Source organism: Quercus robur, chromosome 7 (assembly GCF_932294415.1).
Source record: "Quercus robur chromosome 7, dhQueRobu3.1, whole genome shotgun sequence".
NCBI lineage: Eukaryota > Viridiplantae > Streptophyta > Magnoliopsida > Fagales > Fagaceae > Quercus > Quercus robur.
Window position 1 is genome coordinate 47,734,156 of NC_065540.1, and position 9,549 is coordinate 47,743,704.

A 9,549-nucleotide genomic window follows, 5' to 3' on the forward strand; every position below is an offset into this window, starting at 1 on the left:
AGATCAAATGGTAAATCACATCCGTTTGGCATGAAAATTGGCATGCATGTTTAGACCATATATAACATGTAGTCCAACGGTTGAATTTTCAAAATATGAATTCAATAATAAGTTATTGGGTGGTGTAACATTTTTTTGAGTTACGTCAAGTGTAACTCAAATCCAACCCTATATTTCTTAATTCGATGTGAAATTTGACAAATCTACCGTTAGATTATATTATCTTCATATATTTTTCATGCTTACAAAATTTCAAGGTGATCAAAGATCAATAGTTATGCCATCAATCAATTATCTAGATTCAAGTTTTAGTAGTTTAAAATAATGTATAAAAGATGAGTTTATAGATCAGATAGTAAATTACATCCAATTAGCATTAAAATTGGCATGCAGTTTAAGGCCATATAGAACATGTAATCCAACGGTTGAATTTTCAAAATATGAATTCAGTAATAAGTTATTGAGTGGTGTAACATTTTTTTGATTTACATCAGGTGTAACTCGAACCCAGCCCTATATTTCTTAATTCGATGTAAATTTTGACAAATCTACCATTAGATTACATTATCTTCATATATTTTTCATGCTTACAAAATTTCAAGGTGATCAAAGATTAATAGCCACGTCATCAATCAATTGTCTAGATTCAAGTTTTAGTTGTTTAAAATAATGTATAAAATATGATTTTTTAGATCAAATGGTAAATTACATCCAATTGGCATGAAAATTCGCACGCATGCATGTTAAGAACACATAGAGCATGTAATCCAACGGTTAGATTTTCAAAATATGAATTCAATAATAAGTTATTGGGTACTGTAATATTTTTAGAATTATGTCATGTGTAACTTAAACCCAATCTTATATTTCTTAATTTGATATGAATTTTGACAAATCTACCGTTATATTACATTATCTTCGTATATTTTTCATGCTTAAAAAATTTCAAGGTGATCAAAGATCAATAGTCATATTATCAATCAATTGTCTAGATTCAAGTTTTAATACTTTAAAATAATGCATAAAGAAATGAGTTTATAGATCAAATGGTAAATTACATCCGATTGACATGAAAATTGATATGCATGTTAAGACAATATACAACATGTAGTCCAACGGTTTTTCAAAATATGAATTCAATAATAAGTTATTGGATGGTGTAACATTTTTTTGAGTTACGTCAAGTGTAACTTGAACCCAACCCTATATTTCTTAATTCGGTGTGAATTTTGACAAATTTGCCGTTAGATTACATTATCTTCATATATTTTTCATGCTTACAAAATTTTAAGGTGGTCAAAGATTAATAGTCATATCATCAATCTTTTGTTTAAATTCAAGTTTTAGTAGTTTAAAATAATGCATAAAAGATGACTTTATAGATCAAATGGTAAATTACATCCAATTGGCACAAAAATTGGCATGCATATTAAGACCATAGGGAAAATGTAATCCAACGGTTGGAGTTTCAAAGTATGAATTCAATAATAAGTTATTGGGTGGTGTAACATTTTTTTAAGTTACATCAGGTGTAACTTAAACCTAATCCTATATTTCTTAATTCGATGTGAATTTTGACAAATCTACCGTTAGATTACATTAGCTTCATATATTTTCATGCTTACAAAATTTCAAGGTAATCAAAGATTAATAGTTACATCACCAATCAATTGTCTCAGTTCATGTTTTTGTAGTTTAAAATATTACATAAAAGACAAGTTTAAAGAGCAAATGGTAAATTACATCCGATTGGCATGAAAATTGGCATGCATGTTAAGAATATATAGAATGTGTGATCTAACGGTTGGATTTTCGAAATATGAATTCAATAATAAGTTATTGGATGGTGTAACATTTTTTAGAGTTACATTAGGTGTAACTTGAACACAGCTCTATATTTCTTAATTTGATGTGAATTTTGAAAAATATACTGTTAGATTACATTATCTTCATATATTTTTCTTAATATTATTATTATTTATTCAGACTTGGATCAGACTTTACCTTGTCAATTGCTAACCCCAAAGTCCCAAACCCAAGATATTACTTTGTTTAACGTAAGCATGGTTCAACCTTGGAACTATAGTGTCTGTAAAGTTCAGAAGTTTCCGATATCTTGTGGTCCTTTTTTACCTGATAAACCCACTCTCTGTCCTTATTTATGCTCTGTTTGGATGTTTAAAAAAGGAAGGAGAGTAGAGTAAAGGGAGGGAGAGTAATTTAATTACCTTGTTTAGAAGTTTTTTAAGGAATGAGAGGTTTGAAGAGATTTCAACTACCTCTAACCCCTCATTTTTAATTCCCCAAATTAGAAAGATTTGGAGGGAGACTAGAGTAAATAAATTATTGACTGAATGAATTCCAAATTTACTCTTTCTAAATTAACAAAATTACAAACCGATTATATAAAATAAATTCATGTTATTTCTCTCATCAATCTCAAATTTCTCTCAACTCTCTCAGCCTTGAAGACTCCGCTGCCTCTCTCTCACATGATTTCTTCCATACTTCACGCTGTCTCTCTCTCTCACAACTTCTTCACAATCAATCGTCTCTCACACCTGGGTTTTTCTTTCAGAGGTAAACTCTGTTTTTCTTTTTGTTTCATAGGTTTCTTTTGAGTTGGATCAAATAACTATGTTCTTAAAATTGTGATTTTATTGGGTAATTTCTTATTAATTGTGATTTTATGGGGTAATAACATGTTATTTGTGGGTGGGTTTTGGATCTGATTGCTTTTTTTACTTAAATTTTAAAGTTTCAAAGTATTACTCATAATGTGTTTGATAAAGTGCTTGAGTGAGTCTAGATTGTGAACTTGCATAAATTTGCATATTGTAGCTATATATGGATATGTGTTTCTTATTTACTTTTATTGGGTATTTTCTTGTTTTTTGTGAATGGGTTTCTAATTTGGGTTTTTTTTTTTTTTTAATAGAATTTTAAAGTTTCAAAGAGTTACTCGCAATGTGTTTGATAAATTTTGTTTTCTACTCTTTTACAATCATTTCAACTGCTTGATCATTTGTACACTAATAGTGACCTGATTACTAAACTTCCTTGATTAGGGCCAATGCAAAACTAGTTTATGCTTGTGAATGGAATCCCAATGCCATTGAGGCACTCCAACACAATCTACAAGCCAATTCAGTGAGTGATCGTTGTATCGTACTTGAAGGAGATAACCGGATTACACACCTAAAGTATGTCCATACACTGATTTATTTTGTAGTTAATAAATTCTAAATAGTCAAGCTGTAGCACTAGCATATCATGATTAAATTCCTATTAGGTTATTTTAAGTTAATGAAAATTTTCTTGTCTAGTGATGTAGAGAGGAAATTTTAATTGACAATGTACATTTGAAGGTCATGATTGGTTAATAGATGTTGTCCAGTCAACTTTCCTGTGTAATGTTTGATGAACATTATTTTTATTTTTTTTGGATAGGTTGATGAACATTTTTAAATGCTTGATTTGAACCTAATTTGGAAGACGAATTATTATACTTAGATGCTTCTTTTTTTTTTTCTTTTTCTTTTTTTTTTCTTTTTTTTTTTTTTAATTTTATTAAGTCAAAATCTGAATTTAAGATGTAGGCAACCACAACCCACCTAATAGTTGCCTAAGCCAAAATCCGAGGAGATCTTTTGAGGTGTCAGTTGGATGTGTTATCTTTTGATGCTTCAAATTAAATTTAGAAGCACATGGCCAATGGTTGAAACCTTTTATGGCTGGTTCGCAACAGATTGTGAAACCATCCTTTGTTGATATAGAATACTGATGCAATGAGCTAGTTTGCAGTGGCTGATATTTTACATTGGTCCAAAAGGAAAAGTTTATCATGAAAACATGCATTAATGTACAAGAAGATGGACTGCTCTGATTGATTCCTTTTGATTTTCTGCATGCAGGGTGTTGCTGATCGTGTTTGTCTTGGTCTCATTCCAACAAGTGAGGGTAGCTAGGTCATTGCTATAAGGGCATTAACGTAACTGCCAATACTCTGTATATGGTTCCATTCAATCACTTGTTTCTTTGTTTTGTTTTGTGGTCCAAAATGTCTTCAGCTTCCAAGAAATGTTTAAGACTGCATTGCTTCCAATTTTTGTTATTTACTTTTCAAAATGTTTAAAATTTCTAAGTATCCTTTCATTGCATTGTTTTTTGTTGCTGTTTCCTTTTGTAGTTTGAAACATCTCAAATGTTCAGGAAATTTTTCAAATTCTGAACAACCTCAGTGTTAAAACTTTTGTTCTTGGCTTAGGTTTTGTTTCCAAATATACATTAATTTCCACGAGATTCTTTCTTATCCAAGGCATGTGGACTAGAATTTTAAAGTTTCAAAGAGTTACGCACAATGTGGTCATAATCTGACAGTTTGGTAGTTTTTACAATCTCTAGGACACTAGATTTAGCATCTTAGTAGATTGCATTCTTTTATGTCATTGTACTAGTTGCATCCTTTTGCTTTCGACTTGCTTACGTCTGCTTGCTTATTAATTAGATGGACAAGTCATTCTCAATGGGCTCTATGTTTGGCAAATTCCAGTATCTCATGTCATGATTCAAAGTGGCATTGGTTCCTAAACAGATAAGTATGGTCATGAAAAAAAAAAAACATGTTTCAGTGTGTGAAATTCTACATTTTTTTGAGAAATTATTGTCATTTGTTTTGGTTGAAATTTGTGTGCTATTGCTCAGTATTTAGCAAGAATATTCTCTTGAGAATTTTAAGTTGCTTTCTTTTCTGAATAGTAAGTGGGCAAACACTTGAATTTAAATTACATAGTAGGATCTTATTTTTTGAGTTAATTCATAGAGTGACTCTCCCTAACTTTTTTGTTTTTTTGGGGCTCAATTGATCTTCTCCATTTCCTCAAAAAATTAAATTCACATACCAAAGGCATAATCCCCTTTTTTTTCTACATTATCTTCTACACGTTTAGCTTACCACTCTCTGCTAAATTCTAAAATTTCTCACACTTACCGTCAGTTTATGAGGTATTTTCCTTTCTCTCATTATCGTATTCTGTATTTTCATTTAATATTCTTGTGTGAGGTTTTGGATCATTTTGGCTAGCTAGAGTGAGTATATATATTTTTTCAGTTATCACTCTTTGTTCAACCCTAAAATCTCTTACACTTACTGCTTATTGATGAGGTATCTCTCTCACACACATATATATTCTACTTTTTTGGTTCACTTTTTACAATTTTTTAAGTAAAGAAAAATATTCTCTCCCTTACTTCGGTGTTGCCACAGAAGGATTAGGTGCAAACGGTAGGACGGTTAAGGAATTGAAGAAGTTACTTCCCTATCTCAGGTCCCACCTTGGTAGACATTGCAATGTGAGTTCCAATCATTTTTTCTTATACAACATGCTTGATTTTTGTAAATGCACACCACGTGTATTTGTTTTGTTGTCTTCATCAACTATCATTTCCAATTCCAGCAATTTGGATTTTGGAGGCTATGAATAATTTTTCCATTGTATAAATTTAATTTTGAACCAAATGACAAATGGGTACTTTTTAATTTTTAATTTTTTGTATTTTAGAATAAACCCATAAAATAATTAGTTTTATATATACATATATATATATATATATATGTATATATATATATATATATATATATCTCTATACTAATATTGATTGAAGCAATTTATTTATATATGTTTTTGTAATTAGCTTTTTTTTATTTATTATTATCTCGTATACAGGCAAATACAAACTTTTGTATCTTATTGAAAATATATATATTGTGGTAATTTTCGGAACACTATAAGGAATGTTAAATGCGAAAATTTTGTAGAGTTCTCTAATGTGAGTTTTAAATGTGTAAGGCTTGTAGTGAGCTGAAAATCTATAGATTACTTGAAAAAGTTAATTAGGATGACGATGTTGACAACATATTTGTCCAATCTCAATTGTTTGGCTTGAGATTTGCTTTAGGTTGTGTTGATATTTCTATTTTGTGGCCAGATATGCGAATCCTTGATATTTCTATTTTACAAGACCCAATGTTAACTGTGCTAGTTATTTTTAAGAGTTCATAATTATACATGTGTTAGCAACCATTATTGTTGTTAGTTATATAATATGATGCTTTATAGGGAGTAGATAAAATGTCAGTTGATAAATTTTGGATGCATCATTCTACTAGATATATTAATGGGGTTGAAAATTTTCTTGGGTATGCATTTAAACATTCAATAAATAAAGATATGAAAATCAATTATTTGTGTGTTGATTGTAGCAATAAGTATTGTTGGATTGAGGATAAGGTCCAGTATCATCTTATACAAGAGTATCATCTTTTACTAGTGGGTCATGTCTTTAGCACAATCATATTGGAAACACATATTTATATTATATACTTTCATCATATTAATTCTAACTAATAGTAGGTAAACGTGGCAAGGGCCTATAAAAAGAAAAAAAAGGCAGACATGGCAAGGGAAGGTAAAAGTAAAGGCAGAATCATCACACCAAAAGCTATTCGAGAGATTACTATTCTGTTTTTACCAAAATCTCAATGGAGTTTGGACGACTTTTAGTGAATACCCAAGATTTGAGCTCGAAACTCTATATGCTTGTTATAGTGCTCAACATTTTAAGCATAAGCAACCAGATGAGGAAGTGAAGAAAAAATTTGTAGAATTGGTGAAATGTTGTTATTCTGATTAGATGTTTCACATTAAAAATCCTATTTTTAAGAAGTACATAGAGAAAGAAGATCCTTATAAAAATGGTCCTTCCTTCGTTCCTACACTCTTTTTGAAAAAGATGGTAGATAAATGGATGGATGGAGATTAAGGGGTGAGTATAAATGAAATACATGTCATGAATTCTCTCTATCTCTCTTGCACTCTCTTTAACCATTATTTTTTATTATTTTTATAAAAGCTAATATTCTAGTGTATGAATTATGTTTAATGTTTTGTTTTGTTTTTTTTAAGGATGGTACTAGTAGAGATGAAGGGGACAACTCAATCAATAACATGAGGGAGATTGAAAACAGCTTGGAGGGTAACTCAAAGGAAGACTAGTATAGATCTTGTCATAATTCTAGTTGTTTAAGTTTAAAACAAGGTTTAATTTCAGGATTTCTTTGTATATTCTATATTTTAAAGTTTGAACTTATATGAATTTTTATCTTTCAATCGATCAATTTTTAGTAATTATTGTACTATCGTAACATGATTATTAAAAATATCATATAAAATAATTATAAATAAATAATAAAATATTTCAAAAATTATATAAAATGTTATCACCAATGACATAAAAATTTGGTCATAAATAATTTTATAATGATGACAAAGTCCCTCGAAATTTGTAGAATAACGATGCCACTTAACCCCTTGCAAAAACATTTTAAGCGACAGCTTAATGACGACACTATTATTCCTAACTAATTGCAAGGGCTTAAAAGCTCTCACAAATAAATTTTAGCGACAGCATTATTTGTCTCTAAAAAGTATGTCGTTAATTTGAAATTCATAGATAACTAATTGCGAGGGTATAAAGGTCCTCACAAATAGTTATTAACGACGACTACTCCCCCTCGTTAAAAACAAGTGGTCAACTTTTCTTGTCGTTTGGTAATATATTTGCAAAGGTGGATTTGTTTAGTAACAACAATAAATTGTCCTCGTAAATTATCTATTTGCGAAGGCATGGTCGCAAAATCTCTTTTAGCAACAAGAGCAAATACGATGGCCTTTGAGGGCCACATGCCCTCGTTAATGACCTTTTCAATATATGAATTTTTGCGAGGGCATTTTACCCTCACTAGTAGACTATTTTCTCGTGGTGTTTTTCTGTATCTGTTATTCTAAAAGTTATGTATATGGGGCAATAAGAAAGACGCACGTAACAAACAAAGTTTTTATTCAGTGAAATGAGAACCTATAATAAATAAGTTAAAGGAGTCTAAAATTTATATACAATTCATAATGCCCTTTGCGTAACATCCCACAGAATGCAAAACAGGGCCAAGGGAGGATCAAAATTGTGGGATAGGGCACCTGCTTCACAATGTCAATAGCGAATTGGTAATGTCCACTTACGTACATTACGGTACGTAAGTGGGGTTACTTCTTTTTCTTTTTCTTTTTTAGCTTGGTTGATGATATCTTCTTGGACAAATTAATTTGAGATTTCAATTTAAGCATTTTGAAAATGATATTTGTAATCATCTAGAGTTTCAAAATTTATCGAGATAAAGTCACAAATACACCATTTTATTGATAGATTAATTCATCTTATTTTGACTCTTCTAGGGTCCACGACAATTATTGAACATGCATTTTCAATTATGAAAGTTTTAAAACAGGTCTGTGCAACAAAATGAAAAATAAGTTTATTGTGGGATAATTTGGTTGTCTGTATTGAAAAGGAAATTGCCAAGAATTATATGAGATTAATGACTTTAGTTCTCTTGAAGAGTGTAGGATACAATTTTGATTAAAGATGTATAACTTTTTATATTATTGTTTGATTTCAAACATATCTAGTTCCTAGATGATTGTTGATTAAATATAAGTTAAAAGATATCAAATTTCGGTCAATGTTGTCTCATGATTATTTAAGAATGATAAATATACATTGCAGACAACGCATTGAGTTATAAAGTACTTTTAACTCGTTTACTAAATTGTGTTTATAATACTATTTTAAATTATTGTACTAGTGTGTGTGTATATATATATATATATATATATGTATATATATAGAAAAAGAATTAATCATCTTATTTTTCATTCAGTCCTACAAGAAAATTCCTAACTCTATCATTGCTATACTAATCACAATAGGTAGTGTCAACAATTGTTAAAACTTAAAAATAGTGTACATAAATATATTGAATTTTTTTTTTTTTCATGACTAGGCTTTTTTTTTTTTTTTTTTTTTTTTTTTTTTTTTTTTTTTTAACTACAAAAAAGAAGAAGAAGATAATTATTACATCACATATATCAATATTGACATTCTTTTGTGATATTTAAGTAGAGTTTAGTGGTTAAATACCTCGTTTGTCTCGCCTTAGTATTTGGGTTCGCCTTAGTTTTTGGGTTCAAGTCATACAGAATAAAATAGTATATGGTTGGTAGAACCATCACAATAAAAAATGACTTGCTCTCAAAATTTCACCTAAAAAAAAATGTTTGCACTCTTTACACTTAGCACCCTATCCACACTTAACATTTAGTGTAAAAGAGTGTGGCGTTGGATGTAAAGTAAATAAGAAATCATGATAAGCTATTTGAAAAGAGATGGCCTCGTCACCTCCACATAACCCAACATAGTGTTCTAAACCTTTTTCAACTTGAATTGTCAGTAAGATTCAAGTCAAAGTGACATCATGTTCTTTTCCTTATTTTGGCTGTGGTCTCAAATGTCAATATGCTCAACGTTCCACTCTTCATTTGGTCATCCTATCCATCTTTGTAAAACCTAAAATATGACCTAAAACAGCTCAAATCCGAGGATCATGATTTGACATTCAATTATATATTTATGGATCCTTTAATGTATGCTCTA

At 29.8% G+C, this 9,549-nt stretch overlaps 1 long non-coding RNA gene across 1 annotated transcript; it reads left to right on the forward strand.

Moving 5' to 3' along the window:
- The first annotated feature begins 2,471 nt into the window (after nt 1-2,471).
- On the forward strand, nt 2,472-3,508 carry LOC126690935 (uncharacterized). Its single transcript, XR_007644777.1, has 2 exons — nt 2,472-2,580; nt 3,069-3,508. It is a non-coding gene; the product is annotated as an uncharacterized LOC126690935 (long non-coding RNA).
- Nucleotides 3,509-9,549: the final 6,041 nt, after the last annotated feature.